The sequence below is a fragment of the Salvelinus alpinus genome, chromosome 29 (assembly GCF_045679555.1).
Source record: "Salvelinus alpinus chromosome 29, SLU_Salpinus.1, whole genome shotgun sequence".
In the NCBI taxonomy this organism is placed as follows: domain Eukaryota; kingdom Metazoa; phylum Chordata; class Actinopteri; order Salmoniformes; family Salmonidae; genus Salvelinus; species Salvelinus alpinus.
In genome coordinates, this window is record NC_092114.1 from 16,682,625 (window position 1) to 16,699,379 (window position 16,755).

The 16,755-nt window shown below is 49.0% G+C and overlaps 1 long non-coding RNA gene across 1 annotated transcript in view; it reads right to left on the minus strand.

Moving 5' to 3' along the window:
* The window catches only part of LOC139559140 (uncharacterized), a 5,243-nt gene extending 5,033 nt beyond the window's left edge, over window positions 1-210 (minus strand). The window contains exon 1 of the long non-coding RNA XR_011671696.1: window positions 1-210. This exon is cut by the window's left edge and continues 136 nt beyond it. This is a non-coding gene — a long non-coding RNA (uncharacterized lncRNA).
* Window positions 211-16,755: the final 16,545 nt, after the last annotated feature.

Genomic DNA, 16,755 nt, shown 5'->3' on the forward strand with positions numbered 1-16,755 from the left:
CAAACACAGCTTGCTTCTCCTTATCTCTCTTTTTCTTTCCCTCTCTCACATGAACAGCCCTCCTCTCTGTCTCTCTATCTCTCCCTCTCTCACATAAACAACCCTCTCTGTCTCTCCATCTCTCACATAAACAACCCTCCTCTCTGTCTCTCCATCTCTCCATCTCTCACATGAACAGCCCTCCTCTCTGTCTCCCTCTCTCACATAAACAACCCTCTCTGTCTCTCCATCTCTCACATAAACAGCCCTCCTCCCTATCTCTCCCTCTCTCACATAAACAACCCTCTCTGTCTCTCCATCTCTCACATAAACAGCCCTCATCTCTGTCTCTCTATCTCCCTCTCTCACATAAACAACCCTCTCTGTCTCTCCATCTCTCACATGAACAGTCCTCCTCTCTGTCTCTCCATCTCTCCATCTCTCACATAAACAACCCTCTCTGTCTCTCCATCTCTCACATGAACAGTCCTCCTCTCTGTCTCTCCCTCTCTCACATAAACAACCCTCCTCTCTGTCTCTCCATCTCTCCCTCTCTCACATAAACAGCCCTCCTCTCTGTCTCTCTATCTCTCCATCTCTCACATGAACAGCCCTCCTCTCTGTCTCCCTCTCTCACATAAACAGCCCTCCTCTCTGTCTCTCTATCTCTCACATAAACAGCCCTCCTCTCTGTCTCTCCATCTCTCCATCTCTCACATAAACAGCCCTCCTCTCTGTCTCTCCATCTCTCCATCTCTCACATAAACAGCCCTCCTCTCTGTCTCTCCATCTCTCACATAAACAGCCCTCCTCTCTGTCTCTCCATCTCTCCATCTCTCACATAAACAACCCTCCTCTCTGTCTCTCCATCTCTCCATCTCTCACATAAACAGCCCTCCTCTCTGTCTCTCCATCTCTCACATAAACAGCCCTGCTCTCTGTCTCTCCATCTCTCCATCTCTCACATAAACAGGCCTCCTCTCTGTCTCTCCATCTCTCCATCTCTCACATAAACAGCCCTCCTCTCTGTCTCTCCATCTCTCCATCTCTCACATAAACAGGCCTCCTCTCTATCTCTCCATTTCTCACATAAACAGCCCTCCTCTCTGTCTCTCTGTCTCTCCATCTCTCACATAAACAGCCCTCCTCTCTGTCTCTCCATCTCTCCCTCTTTCACATAAACAGTCCTCCTCTCTGTCTCCCTCTCTCACATAAACAGCCCTCCTCTCTGTCTCTCTGTCTCTCCATCTCTCACATAAACAGCCCTCCTCTCTGTCTCTCTATCTCTCCATCTCTCACATAAACAGCCCTCCTCTCTGTCTCTCCATCTCTCCCTCTTTCACATAAACAGTCCTCCTCTCTGTCTCTCCATCTCTCACATAAACAACCCTCCTCTCTGTCTCCCTCTCTCAGATGAACAGTCCTCCTCTCTGTCTCCCTCTCTCAGATGAACAGTCCTCCTCTCTGTCTCCCTCTTTCACATAAACAGTCCTCCTCTCTGTCTCCCTCTCTCAGATGAACAGTCCTCCTCTCTGTCTCCCTCTCTCAGATGAACAGTCCTCCTCTCTGTCTCCCTCTCTCAGATGAACAGTCCTCCTCTCTGTCTCCCTCTTTCACATAAACAGTCCTCCTCTCTGTCTCCCTCTCTCAGATGAACAGTCCTCCTCTCTGTCTCCCTCTCTCAGATGAACAGTCCTCCTCTCTGTCTCCCTCTCTCAGATGAACAGTCCTCCTCTCTGTCTCCCTCTTTCACATAAACAGTCCTCCTCTCTGTCTCCCTCTCTCACATGAACAGTCCTCCTCTCTGTCTCCCTCTCTCAGATGAACAGTCCTCCTCTCTGTCTCCCTCTCTCAGATAAACAGTCCTCCTCTCTGTCTCCCTCTCTCAGATGAACAGTCCTCCTCTCTGTCTCCCTCTCTCACATAAACAGTCCTCCTCTCTGTCTCCCTCTCTCAGATAAACAGTCCTCCTCTGTCTCGCTATCAAATTCAAAATCAAGCTGTTTTATTGGCATGAAAAACATTGCGTCAATATTGCCAAAGCAACAATGTATACAATATACATTGTAATAAAATAATGAAGAATAATAATATATAATTTTAGTAAATAATAATACAAACAAATATAAAATAAAATAACAACAATAAAATGGTAACAGTCAATAGTATAAATATAATAGATATAAAAGGCTAAACATGAAAAATTAAACTATAACTAACATATAACTAACTACCTAAACTATCTGTCATCTTCACCATTACATCAGTACTACAACTACCATCATCATTAAACAACTATCATCACCCCTACTACCCATACCATTACTCTTTTGGATTAATAATCACAACAATAATAATAATAATAATAGTAATAACAATAATACTAATAATGAGTAAGCTACTGTTTATTATGCAGATGTTATTAGTCAGTGTGTAACGATATTCGTCTTCGGATGAAGAGTAGTCATCGGACCAAAACGCAGCGTGGTAAGTGTTCATGTTATATTTTTATTAAATCAGAACACTAAACAAAAATAACAAAGAGAAATGAACGAAAACGAAACAGTCCTGTAAGGTGCAGCAACACTAAACAGAAAACAACTACCCACAAAACACAGGTGGGAAAAGGCTGCCTAAGTATGGTTCTCAATCAGAGACAACGATAGACAGCTGCCTCTGATTGAGAACCACATCCGGCCAAACACACAGAAAATAAAATATAGAACACAAAACATAGAATGCCCACCCCAACTCACGCCCTGACCAACCAAAATAGAGACATAAAAAGGATCTCTAAGGTCACGGCGGGACAATACCCCCCCCCCAAAGGTGCGGACTCCGGACGAAAAACCTAAAGATATAGGGGAGGGTCTGGGTGGGCATCTAGCCAGGGCGGATTGTGCCAGCTCAGCGTGTTTGGTCTCCGGTGCGCCGTTTCGGCCCAGGGTATCCTGCGCCGGCTCTGCGTACTGTGTCTCCGGGGCGCTGGGAGGGTGCTGTTCGTCCTATGCCTGCGCTCCGCCCGTGCCGGGCGAAAGTGGGCATTGAGCCTAATGGAGAGGTGCGAGTGGTATGCACCAGATCTCCAGTGCTCCCCCACAGCCCGGTTCGACCTGTGCCTGCACTCTGGAGGGTCCGGGCTAAAGTGGTCATCCAGCCTGGAGGAGTGGTGCCAAGGCTGCGCACCAGAGCTCCAGTGCTCCCCCACAGCCCGGTTCGACCTGTGCCTGCACTCTGGAGGGTCCGGGCTAAAGTGGTCATCCAGCCTGGAGGAGTGGTGCCAAGGCTGCGCACCAGAGCTCCAGTGCTCCCCCACAGCCCGGTTTATCCGGTGCCTCCTCCACGCACCAGGCCTCCTGTAGGTCTCCCCAGCCTGGTGGGCCCTGTGGCAGCCCCACGCACCAGACTGTCTCTGCGTCTCCTCCCTCCAGAGTCTTCCTCCAGTCCGGAGCTGCCAGAGTCTCCCTCCTGTCCGGAGCTGCCAGTCTCCCTCCTGTCCGGAGCTGCCAGAGTCTCCCTCCTGTCCGGAGCTGCCAGAGTCTCCCTCTTGTCCGGAGCTGCCAGAGTCGCCCTCCTGTCCGGAGCTGCCAGAGTCGCCCTCCTGTCCGGAGCTGCCAGAGTCGCCCTCCTGTCCGGAGCTGCCAGAGTCGCCCTCCTGTCCGGAGCTGCCAGAGTCGCCCTCCTGTCCGGAGCTGCCAGAGTCGCCCTCCTGTCCGGAGCTGCCAGAGTCGCCCTCCTGTCCGGAGCTGCCAGTCGCCCTCCTGTCTGGGGCCCGCTGCGAGGGTCCCCAGTCCGGGGTCGGTGGCGAGGGTTCCCGCTCCAAAGGCGCCACATAAGTGGGCCAAGCTTAAGGTGGAGCGGGGTCCACGTCCCGAACCAGAGCCGGCACCGCGGATAGATGCCCACCCAGACCCTCCCCTATAGGTTTAGGTTTTGCGTCCGGAGTCCGCACCTTTTGGGGGGGGGGGGGGTACTGTCACGCCCTGACCTTAGAGATCCTTTTTATGTCTCTATTTTGGTTGGTCAGGGCGTGAGTTGGGGTGGGTATTCTATGTTTTGTGTTCTATATTTTATTTTCTGTGTGTTTGGCCGGATGTGGTTCTCAATCAGAGGCAGCTGTCTATCGTTGTCTCTGATTGAGAACCATACTTAGGTAGCCTTTTTCCACCTGTGTTTTGTGGGTAGTTGTTTTCTGTTTTGTGTTGCTGCACCTTACAGGACTGTTTCGTTTTCATTCCTTCTCTTTGTTATTTTGTTTAGTGTTCTGATTTAATAAATTAACATGAACACTTACCACGCTGCGCTTTGGTCCGACTACTCTTCATCTGACGGCGAAAAGCGTTACACAGTGTCCCTCAGGCTATTGCAGGCAAATACATATTTAGCTGCCAGAGGAGCCGTTGCTCCTTTACCAATGAGCATTTTTAGTTTATTCTCTGGGTTTAATAAGTTAACATTCTGAATAAATGTAGTAATTTCCGTGAATAATGAATCTCCTGGTGAAGAATATTTATCACAGTAAAGGAGAAAGTGCATCTCTGTCTCGACCTCCCCAGTCGTGCAGTGACCACATACACGCTCCTCTTTGGGTAGCCATGTCTTTTTATGTCTGCAGGTTTCTATTGCCAATCGGTGGTCACTCAGCCTGTACTTGGTAAGGCTCTGTCTCTGCTTCGTATCTCTGACAGAGTAGAGATAATCAGCCAATTCATATTCAATTCATATTCTCTCTCTCACATGAACAGTCCTCCTCCCTGTCTCTCCCTCTCTCACACACACAGTCCTCTCTCTCATTGAGTGAATGTCATAACCTAAGCCACACCCCTATCCTGTACTCCTTTCTCCTTGAGCATTACACTAGAAATACCACAACAGATAGTCATCTCTTCTCAGCCTCTCTCTCCCTCCCCCTCTCTCTCCCCCCCTCTCTCTCCCTCCCCCTCTCATCTCCGTCCCTCCCCCCCTCTCTCTCCCTCTCTCGCTCCCTCCCCCCTCTCTCTCCCTCCCTCCCTCTCCCCCCCTCTCTCTCCCTCTCTCCCTCTCCCCCCCCTCTCTCTCCCTCCCTCCCTCCCTCCTTCACACCATGAAATGTTTTTATGTTGACCTTGTATTATTTAGTTTAATACCATCACCATCACACAACCACCCTGTCTCTCAACACACACCATGCATGCACACACACACACAGACACACATATATACACACAGATACACACAAAGGCACACACACAGACCGTTGCTCACTGTCTGTGTCCTCTGCATCGTCTCTGCTCAGTCACAGCGGAGGACGTGGTGAGGAGAGAGAAAACTATGAAAAACACCCTCAATCTGTTGATGTCAAGCTGTAGCTCTGCTGCAATCCTTACACTTGACTAGCTACACTAGTGACAACACCTTTTCAACATATGTAGCCAACAAACATGGTGCACTGGTTGGTAAAGATTCTTTATTGGCCCATTGGAGCGCAATAAAAAAAACAACTGGCATATACAAATGTAGGATCTTGATTTGACCAGTATACCCTGTGCAAGTTACCTGTTCCTACGTCATACTTCGGTGTTCATGTCCCTGGTCTTTTGAATGGGCGTGACGATTATATCATCAAATTCATGAAATTTGTTATATATAAAAAATTCATATATAAAAAAATATATTTGTGTTTGTGGATGAATTTACTTCCGCCAGATGCCTTTCAGGAAGTTGTTGCGCTGAAGACCATTTAAAAAGCCTACAAAATGAAAAACCTACAAGGCTACTTGCTGCGCCAATTGCATAGCGTATTGTCGTAGCAAAATAATCCTGCGGCAAAAGGATTTGAATGTTTAGTCCATACTGTTGCTTGATTGATGACTGGCTATAATTAGGCTGTGACAAGGGAAATACTGTTAATATAACTGTGTGTTATTGCGGGTTTTCAGATGAGCTTCTTGATTATGTAAATCACAAAGCTCATCTGCATTTCCTACGGTGCAGGAAAATTGTCAGCATTAAAAGAGTGATCAAATTAAGATACTACATCTGCACATATACAAAGAAAATAACAAATATGACAAAGTAAATTACAAGGCGTATGAGTGCAAAGAGTAGTGGCAGCTGTATAAAAAACAGGAGCACTACAGATACTGATATAAAGGCAACATGTAAAGTGTTGGTCCCATGTTTCGTGAGCTGAAATAGAAGATCCTAGACATTTTCCATAAGCACAAAAAGCTTATTTCTCTTAAATGTTGTGCACAAATTTGTTTACATCCATGTTAGTGAGCATTTCTCCTTTGCCAAGATAATCCATCCACCTGACAGGTGTGGCATATCAAGAACCTAACCCTAACCCTAACCCTAACCTTGTGCTGGGGACAATAAAAGGCCACTCTAAAAAACTGCAGATGAAACTGCACAACCAAAGAATTTCTGCACAAACTGTCAGAAACCATCTCAGGGAAGCTCATCTGCATACTCATCGTCCTCACTAGGGTCTTGACCTGACTGCAGTTCGGTCGTCGTAACCGACTTCAGTGGGGAAATGCTCACCTTCGATGGCCACTGGCACGCTGGAGAAATGTGCTCTTCACGGATGAATCCCGGTTTCAACAGTAACAGATGGCAGATAGGGTGTATGGCGTCGTGTGGGCGAGCGTTTTGCTTATGTCAAGATTGGGAACAGAGTGCCCCGTGGTGAAGTTGGGATTATGGTATGGGCAGGCATAATCCATGGACAATGAACACAATTGCATTTTATCAATGGCACATTGAAACCACAGAGATACCGTGACGACATCCTAAGGCCCATTGTCGTGCCGTTCATTCACCACCATCACCTCATGTTTCAGCATGATAAGGCACAGATCTGTACGCAATTCCTTGAAGCTGAACATGTCCCTGTTCTTCCACGGCCTGCATACTCACCAGACATGTCACTTATTGAGCATGTTTGGGATGCTCTGGATGGACATGTACGACAGCGTGTTCCACTTCCCGCTAATATCCAGCAACTTTGCACAGCCATTGAAGAGGAGTGAGACCACAATCAACAGCCTGGTCAACTCTATGCAGATGTGTAAGCACTGCATGAGGGAAACTGCTGGTCACACCAGATACTGACTGGTGTTCTAATCCGTGCACCTACCTTTCATTTAAAGGTATCTGTGACCAACAGAAGAATATCTGTATTCCCAGTCATGTGAAATCCATATATTAGGGCCTGATGAATTTATTTCAATTGACTGATTTCCTTTAATGAAATGTTAACTCAGTAAAATCTTTGAAATTGCTGTATGTTGCGTTTATATTTTTTTGTTCAGTGTAGATGTGATATGCTTTTAATTTAAGTTGAGAACAATAGCATTTTTAGGGTATTTGCACCACCTGGTGTACATGGAGGGAGCTTGCAGCTATAGGGGTATCTGAGGAAGGGAGCTTGCAGCTGTAGTGGTATCTGAGGAAGGGAGCTTGGAGCTGTAGTGGTATCTGAGGGAGCTTGGAGCTGTAGTGGTATCTGAGGAAGGGAGCTTGCAGCTATAGGGGTATCTGAGGAAGGGAGCTTGCAGCTGTAGGGGTATCTGAGGAAGGGAGCTTGGAGCTGTAGTGGTATCTGAGGAAGGGAGCTTGGAGCTGTAGGGGTATCTGAGGAAGGAAGCTTGGAGCTGTAGTGGTATCTGAGGAAGGAAGCTTGGAGCTGTAGTGGTATCTGAGGAAGGAAGCTTGGAGCTGTAGTGGTATCTGAGGAAGGAAGCTTGGAGCTGAAGTGGTATCTGAGGAAGGAAGCTTGGAGCTGTAGTGGTATCTGAGGAAGGAAGCTTGGAGCTGTAGTGGTATCTGAGGAAGGAAGCTTGCAGCTGTAGTGGTATCTGAGGAAGGAAGCTTGGAGCTGTAGTGGTATCTGAGGAAGGGAGCTTGGAGCTGTAGTGGTATCTGAGGAAGGGAGCTTGGAGCTGTAGTGGTATCTGAGGAAGGGAGCTTGCAGCTGTAGTGGTATCTGAGGAAGGAAGCTTGCAGCTGTAGTGGTATCTGAGGAAGGAAGCTTGGAGCTGTAGTGGTATCTGAGGAAGGAAGCTTGCAGCTGTAGTGGTATCTGAGGAAGGAAGCTTGCAGCTGTAGTGGTATCTGAGGAAGGGAGCTTGGAGCTGTAGTGGTATCTGAGGAAGGAAGCTTGGAGCTGTAGTGGTATCTGAGGAAGGAAGCTTGCAGCTGTAGTGGTATCTGAGGAAGGAAGCTTGCAGCTGTAGTGGTATCTGAGGAAGGGAGCTTGGAGCTGTAGTGGTATCTGAGGAAGGGAGCTTGCAGCTGAAGTGGTATCTGAGGAAGGGAGCTTGGAGCTGTAGTGGTATCTGAGGAAGGAAGCTTGGAGCTGTAGTGGTATCTGAGGAAGGAAGCTTGCAGCTGTAGTGGTATCTGAGGAAGGAAGCTTGCAGCTGTAGTGGTATCTGAGGAAGGGAGCTTGGAGCTGTAGTGGTATCTGAGGAAGGAAGCTTGCAGCTGTAGTGGTATCTGAGGAAGGGAGCTTGGAGCTGTAGTGGTATCTGAGGAAGGGAGCTTGCAGCTGTAGTGGTATCTGAGGAAGGGAGCTTGCAGCTGTAGTGGTATCTGAGGAAGGAAGCTTGCAGCTGTAGTGTTTTCTGAGGAAGGAAGCTTGCAGCTGTAGTGGTATCTGAGGAAGGAAGCTTGCAGCTGTAGTGGTATCTGAGGAAGGAAGCTTGCAGCTGTAGTGTTTTCTGAGGAAGGAAGCTTGCAGCTGTAGTGGTATCTGAGGAAGGGAGCTTGCAGCTGTAGTGGTATCTGAGGAAGGAAGCTTGGAGCTGTAGTGGTATCTGAGGAAGGGAGCTTGCAGCTGTAGTGGTATCTGAGGAAGGGAGCTTGGAGCTGAAGTGGTATCTGAGGAAGGGAGCTTGCAGCTGTAGTGGTATCTGAGGAAGGAAGCTTGGAGCTGTAGTGGTATCTGAGGAAGGGAGCTTGCAGCTGTAGTGGTATCTGAGGAAGGAAGCTTGCAGCTGTAGTGTTTTCTGAGGAAGGAAGCTTGCAGCTGTAGTGGTATCTGAGGAAGGGAGCTTGCAGCTGTAGTGGTATCTGAGGAAGGAAGCTTGGAGCTGTAGTGGTATCTGAGGAAGGGAGCTTGCAGCTGTAGTGGTATCTGAGGGAGGGAGCTTGGAGCTGAAGTGGTATCTGAGGAAGGGAGCTTGCAGCTGTAGTGGTATCTGAGGAAGGAAGCTTGGAGCTGTAGTGGTATCTGAGGAAGGGAGCTTGCAGCTGTAGTGGTATCTGAGGAAGGGAGCTTGGAGCTGAAGTGGTATCTGAGGAAGGGAGCTTGCAGCTGTAGTGGTATCTGAGGAAGGAAGCTTGCAGCTATAGTGGTATCTGAGGAAACTACAATTGCATGGGTACTCCAGTACTATTTGAGAAGGTCCGGTCACACAAATTTCCTAAAAGGTCTGGATGGAATTTATCAGCGTAGTAACAAAACCCCCACCTCGCAACCCATGTGACCCTAAACTGTTCACACCCCTCTTGTTGGCGGAGAGAAAATGTTGCAGTTTCTACACATTTTGCCATGGGGCAGAGATTTATTTTAACGTTTTAAAGCAAATTTTCTGCAATGCTAGGCATTCTACCATGTCTCGTGTGTTTATATGATACTAGCGGTCGAAGGGGGGGGGGTGAGTATTGACCATGTTCTGGGTCTGTATCCGGTCCGCGGGATACATTCCCCACATTGGCGGTACTAGGCCAATGTGGGGAATGTAGTCATGTGATGTCTTTATGATAAACAGTCAATGAAGCCACAACCGAATCCCCAAGACGGTTCTTGGATATGCAGTCTTGGTGATTCAACTATAGCCAGGCTAAGTTAAGTAGGTTAAGTTGTTAAGTTAGTTAGGTTAAGTTGTTAAGTAGGTTTTGAAGTAAGTGAAGTTGATTTTGGCATGGTTCATTGTGAGAGGTAGGGGATGATGATGGGTGTCACCAGTGACAGTGTGACTTGTAGATTAACTTCCTGTCTCCTCCTGAGTGTAAAGGGGAAAGGGACTGTTATGCTGGTGAATGAGGACCCAAAAGCGACGTAATAGAAACAGAGTCTTTATTCCAGTCTTAAACAAATAATGATTCTCCTGGATATTATCAATGGTCAATCCAAAACAGGAACTGAAATCCTCTCGTCAATAGAGAGGAACGACTGGAGACGCGACCACAGACTGCAGGTCGCTTCAGGAAGGCACTGGCCGTAGCTGACATAGACACCTGCTCACACGCAGCATCTGAAGAAGGCAAAGAACACGACAGGGCGGAACAAGGACACAGGAACAGCAAACATCAAACAAGAATCCGACCAGGACAGAAGCGGAAAACAGAGGGAGAAATAGGGACTCTAATCAGAGGGCAAAATAGGGGACAGGTGTGAAAGAGTAAATGAGGTCGTTAGGAGAATGAGAAACAGCTGGGAGCAGGAACGGAACGATAGAGAGAGAGAGCGGGAGAGGGAGAGAGGGAGGAGGAGAGAGAGAGAGAGAAAGAGGGAAAGAACCTAATAAGACCAGCAGAGGGAAGCACAGGGACAAGACATGAAGATCAAAGACAAAACATGACAGTACCCCCCCACTCACCGAGCGCCTCCTGGCGCACTCGAGGAGGAACCCTGGCGGCAACGAAGGAAATCATCAATCAACGAACGGTCCAGCACGTCCCGAGATGGAACCCAACTCCTCTCCTCAGGACCGTAACCCTCCCAATCCACTAAGTACTGGTGACCACGTCCCCGAGAACGCATGTCCATGATCTTCCGTACCTTGTAAATAGGAGCGCCCTCGACAAGGACGGGGGGGGGGGGGGGGAAGACGAACGGGGGCGCGAAGAAAAGGCTTGACACAAGAGACATGGAAGACAGGGTGGACGCGACGAAGATGTCGCGGAAGAAACAGTCGCGACAGGATTGACGACCTGAGAGACACGGAACGGACCAATGAACCGCGGAGTCAACTTGCGAGAAGCTGTCGTAAGGGGAAGGTTACGAGTGGAAAGCCACACTTTCTGACCGCGACAATACCTAGGACTCCTAATCCTACGTTTATTGGCGGCTCTCACAGTCTGCGCCCTGTAACGGCAAAGTGCAGACCTGACCCTCCTCCAGGTGCGCTCACAACGTTGGACAAAAGCCTGAGCGGAGGGAACGCTGGACTCGGCGAGCTGGGACGAGAACAGAGGAGGCTGGTACCCAAGACTACTCTGAAACGGAGATAGCCCGGTAGCAGACGAAGGAAGCGAGTTGTGAGCGTACTCAGCCCAGGGGAGCTGTTCTGCCCAAGACGCAGGGTTTCGAAACGAAAGACTGCGTAATATGCGACCAATCGACTGATTGGCCCTTTCTGCTTGACCGTTAGACTGGGGATGAAACCCGGAAGAGAGACTGACGGAAGCACCAATCAAACGACAGAACTCCCTCCAAAACTGTGACGTGAATTGCGGGCCTCTGTCTGAAACGGCGTCTAACGGGAGGCCATGAATTCTGAACACATTCTCAATGATGACTTGTGCCGTCTCCTTAGCGGAAGGAAGCTTAGCGAGGGGAATGAAATGTGCCGCCTTAGAGAACCTATCGATAACCGTAAGAATCACAGTCTTCCCCGCAGACGAAGGCAGACCGGTAATAAAGTCTAAGGCGATGTGAGACCATGGTCGAGAAGGAATGGGAAGCGGTCTGAGACGACCGGCAGGAGGAGAGTTACCTGACTTAGTCTGCGCGCAGTCCGAACAAGCAGCCACGAAACGGCGCGTGTCCCGCTCCTGAGTAGGCCACCAAAACCGCTGGCGAATAGAAGCAAGCGTACCCCGAACGCCGGGGTGGCCAGCTAACTTGGCAGAATGAGCCCACTGAAGAACAGCCAGACGAGTAGAGACAGGAACGAACAGAAGGTTACTAGGACAAGCGCGCGGCGACGCAGTGTGAGTGAGTGCTTGCTTTACCTGTCTCTCGATTCCCCAGACAGTCAACCCGACAACACGCCCTTCAGGGAGAATCCCCTCGGGGTCGGTAGAAGCCACAGGAGAACTAAAGAGACGGGATAAGGCATCAGGCTTGGTGTTCTTATTTCCCGGGCGATAGGAAATCACGAACTCGAAACGAGCGAAAAACAACGCCCAACGAGCTTGACGTGCATTAAGTCGTTTGGCAGAACGAATGTACTCAAGGTTCTTATGGTCAGTCCAAACGACAAAAGGGACGGTCGCCCCCTCCAACCACTGTCGCCATTCGCCTATGGCTAAGCGGATGGCGAGCAGTTCGCGGTTACCCACATCATAGTTGCGTTCCGATGGCGACAGGCGATGAGAAAAGTAAGCGCAAGGATGGACCTTATCGTCAGACTGGAAGCGCTGGGACAGAATGGCTCCCACGCCCACCTCTGAAGCGTCAACCTCGACAATGAATTGTTTAGTGACGTCAGGAGTAACAAGGATAGGGGCGGATGTAAAACGCTTCTTGAGGAGATCAAAAGCTCCCTGGGCGGAACCGGACCACTTAAAGCAAGTCTTGACAGAAGTCAGAGCTGTGAGAGGGGCAGCCACTTGACCGAAATTACGAATGAAACGCCGATAGAAATTAGCGAAACCGAGAAAGCGCTGCAACTCGACACGTGACTTAGGGACGGGCCAATCGCTGACAGCCTGGACCTTAGCGGGATCCATCTGAATGCCTTCAGCGGAAATAACAGAACCGAGAAATGTGACAGAGGAGACATGAAAGGCGCACTTCTCAGCCTTCACGTAGAGACAATTCTCTAAAAGGCGCTGGAGTACACGTCGAACGTGCTGAACATGAATCTCGAGTGACGGTGAAAAAATCAGGATATCGTCAAGGTAAACGAAAACAAAAATGTTCAGCATGTCTCTCAGTACATCATTAACTAATGCCTGAAAGACAGCTGGAGCATTAGCGAGACCGAACGGCAGAACCCGGTATTCAAAATGCCCTAACGGAGTGTTAAACGCCGTTTTCCACTCGTCCCCCTCTCTGATGCGTACGAGATGGTAAGCGTTACGAAGGTCCAACTTAGTAAAGCACCTGGCTCCCTGCAAAATCTCGAAGGCTGACGACATAAGGGGAAGCGGATAACGATTCTTAACCGTTATGTCATTCAGCCCTCGATAATCCACGCAGGGGCGCAGAGTACCGTCCTTCTTCTTAACAAAGAAAAACCCCGCTCCGGCGGGAGAGGAAGAAGGCACCACGGTACCGGCGTCGAGAGAAACAGACAGATAATCCTCGAGAGCCTTACGTTCGGGAGCCGACAGAGAGTATAGTCTACCCCGAGGGGGAGTGGTCCCCGGAAGGAGATCAATACAACAATCATACGACCGGTGAGGAGGAAGGGAGCTGGCTCTGGACCGACTGAAGACCGTGCGCAGATCATGATATTCCTCCGGCACTCCTGTCAAATCACCAGGTTCCTCCTGAGTAGAGGGGACAGAAGACACAGGAGGGATAGCAGACATTAAACACTTCACATGACAAGAAACGTTCCAGGATAGGATAGAATTACTAGACCAATTAATAGAAGGATTATGACATACTAGCCAGGGATGACCCAAAACAACAGGTGTAAAAGGTGAACGAAAAATCAAAAAGGAAATGGTCTCACTGTGGTTACCAGATACTGTGAGGGTTAAAGGTAGTGTCTCACATCTGATACTGGGGAGAGGACTACCATCTAAGGCGAACATGGGCGTGGGCTTCCCTAACTGTCTGAGAGGAATGTCATGTTTCCGAGCCCATGCTTCGTCCATAAAACAACCCTCAGCCCCAGAGTCTATCAAGGCACTGCAGGAAGCAGCCGAACCGGTCCAGCGTAGATGGACCGACAAGGTAGTACAGGATCTTGATGGAGAGACCTGAGTAGTAGCGCTCACCAGTAGCCCTCCGCTTACTGATGAGCTCTGGCCTTTTACTGGACATGACATGACAAAATGTCCAGCAGAACCGCAATAGAGGCAAAGGCGGTTGGTGATTCTCCGTTCCCTCTCCTTAGTCGAGATGCGAATACCTCCCAGCTGCATGGGCTCAGTCTCTGAGCCGATGGGAGGAGATGGTTGAGATGCGGAGAGGGGAAACACCGTTAACGCGAGCTCTCTTCCACGAGCTCGGTGACGAAGATCTACCCGTCGTTCTATGCGGATGGCGAGTGCAATCAAAGAGTCCACGCTGGACGGAACCTCCCGGGAGAGAATCTCATCCTTAACCTCAGCGTGGAGTCCCTCCAGAAAACGAGCGAGCAACGCCGGCTCGTTCCAGTCACTGGATGCAGCAAGAGTGCGAAACTCTATAGAGTAATCCGTTATGGATCGATCACCTTGACATAGGGAAGCCAGGGCCCTGGAAGCCTCCTTCCCAAAAACTGAACGATCAAAAACCCGTATCATCTCCTCCTTAAAGTTCTGATAAACGTTAGAACACTCAGCCCTTGCCTCCCAGATAGCTGTGCCCCACTCCCGAGCCCGACCAGTAAGGAGTGATATGACGTAAGCGATCCGAGCTCTCTCTCCAGAGTATGTGTTGGGCTGGAGAGAGAACACAATATCACACTGGGTGAGAAAGGAGCGACACTCAGTGGGCTGCCCAGAGTAACATGGTGGGTTATTAACCCTAGGCTCCGGAGACTCGGAAGACCAGGAAGTAGCTGGTGGCACGAGACGAAGACTCTGAAACTGTCCTGAGAGATCGGAGACATGAGCGGCCAGGGTCTCAACGGCATGACGAGCAGCAGACAATTCCTGCTCGTGTCTGCCGAGCATTGCTCCCTGGATCTCGACGGCAGTGTTGCGAGAATCCGTAGTCGCTGGGTCCATTCGTGGTCGGATTCTTCTGTTATGCTGGTGAATGAGGACCCAAAAGCGACGTAATAGAAACAGAGTCTTTATTCCAGTCTTAAACAAATAATGATTCTCCTGGATATTATCAATGGTCAATCCAAAACAGGAACTGAAATCCTCTCGTCAATAGAGAGGAACGACTGGAGACGCGACCACAGACTGCAGGTCGCTTCAGGAAGGCACTGGCCGTAGCTGACATAGACACCTGCTCACACGCAGCATCTGAAGAAGGCAAAGAACACGACAGGGCGGAACAAGGACACAGGAACAGCAAACATCAAACAAGAATCCGACCAGGACAGAAGCGGAAAACAGAGGGAGAAATAGGGACTCTAATCAGAGGGCAAAATAGGGGACAGGTGTGAAAGAGTAAATGAGGTCGTTAGGAGAATGAGAAACAGCTGGGAGCAGGAACGGAACGATAGAGAGAGAGAGCGGGAGAGGGAGAGAGGGAGGAGGAGAGAGAGAGAGAGAAAGAGGGAAAGAACCTAATAAGACCAGCAGAGGGAAGCACAGGGACAAGACATGAAGATCAAAGACAAAACATGACAGGGACCTGTTTTTAGTGCACATACGCTGCACATTAATCTTGCTTGACGACTGGTGTTCAATCAAATCAAATAAAAATGGTCACATGCTTCGTTAACAACATGTGTGGACTAACAGTGAAATGCTTACTTACGGGCTGTTCTCAACATTGCAGAGAGAAAGAAAATAGAGAAATAATAGAAAAGTAAAATTCGTAATAATAAAAGTAATAATAAATACACAATGAGTAATGATAACTTGGCTTTATACACGGGGTACGAGTACTGAGTCGATATGCAGGGGTAAGAGGTAATTGAGGTAGATATGCAGGGGTACGAGGTAATTGAGGTAGATATGCAGGGGTACGAGGTAATTGAGGTAGATATGCAGGGGTACGAGGTAATTGAGGTAGATATGTAGGGGTACGAGGTAATTGAGGTAGATATGCAGGGGTACGAGGTAATTGAGGTAGATATGCAGGGGTACGAGGTAATTGAGGTAGATATGCAGGGGTACGAGGTAATTGAGGTAGATATGCAGGGGTACGAGGTAATTGAGGTAGATATGCAGGGGTACGAGGTAATTGAGGTAGATATGCAGGGGTACGAGGTAATTGAGGTAGATATGCAGGGGTACGAGGTAATTGAGGTAGATATGCAGGGGTACGAGGTAATTGAGGTAGATATGCAGGGGTACGAGGTAATTGAGGTAGATATGCAGGGGTACGAGGTAATTGAGGTAGATATGCAGGGGTACGAGGTAATTGAGGTAGATATGCAGGGGTACGAGGTAATTGAGGTAGATATGCACGTATAACTAACTATTTAGGAGTCTTCTGGCTTGGGGGTAGAAGCTGTGCAGTGTCTTGTTGATTCCAGACTTGGTTCATCGGTTGCTGTGCGGTAGCAGAGAGAAACGTCTGACATGGGGGGCTGGAGTCTTTCACAACTTTTGGGCCTTCCTCTGACACCGCCTGGTATAGAGGTCCTGGGTGGCAGGGGGTCTTTGACAACTTTTGGGCCTTCCTCTGACACCGCCTGGTATAGAGGTCCTGGGTGGCAGGGAGCTCGGCCCCAGTGACGTAAGTTAAGATAGTGACAGCTGTGTGTGTATGTGTGTGTGTGTGTGTGTAGGAGATGTTGATCTCTGGTCATGTCATTTAGCCATATAAGGCATGTCCCTTTGGCCAATCACAGGCTGCGACCCCACCCTGCCTGATCAGATAGCTGACACCAGGCCTCCTCATTACCCCTATCTAACACCACCTTTTGACTGTGTATCTTCTGTGTCAGACACAAGATAAACAGTTGTGGCAACGTTTTGAGTGACCAAAAAGTGTAATAATAATTATCAACAAGATCACAACACCTGGGTTCTGCTGCTATCACCCAATGTATT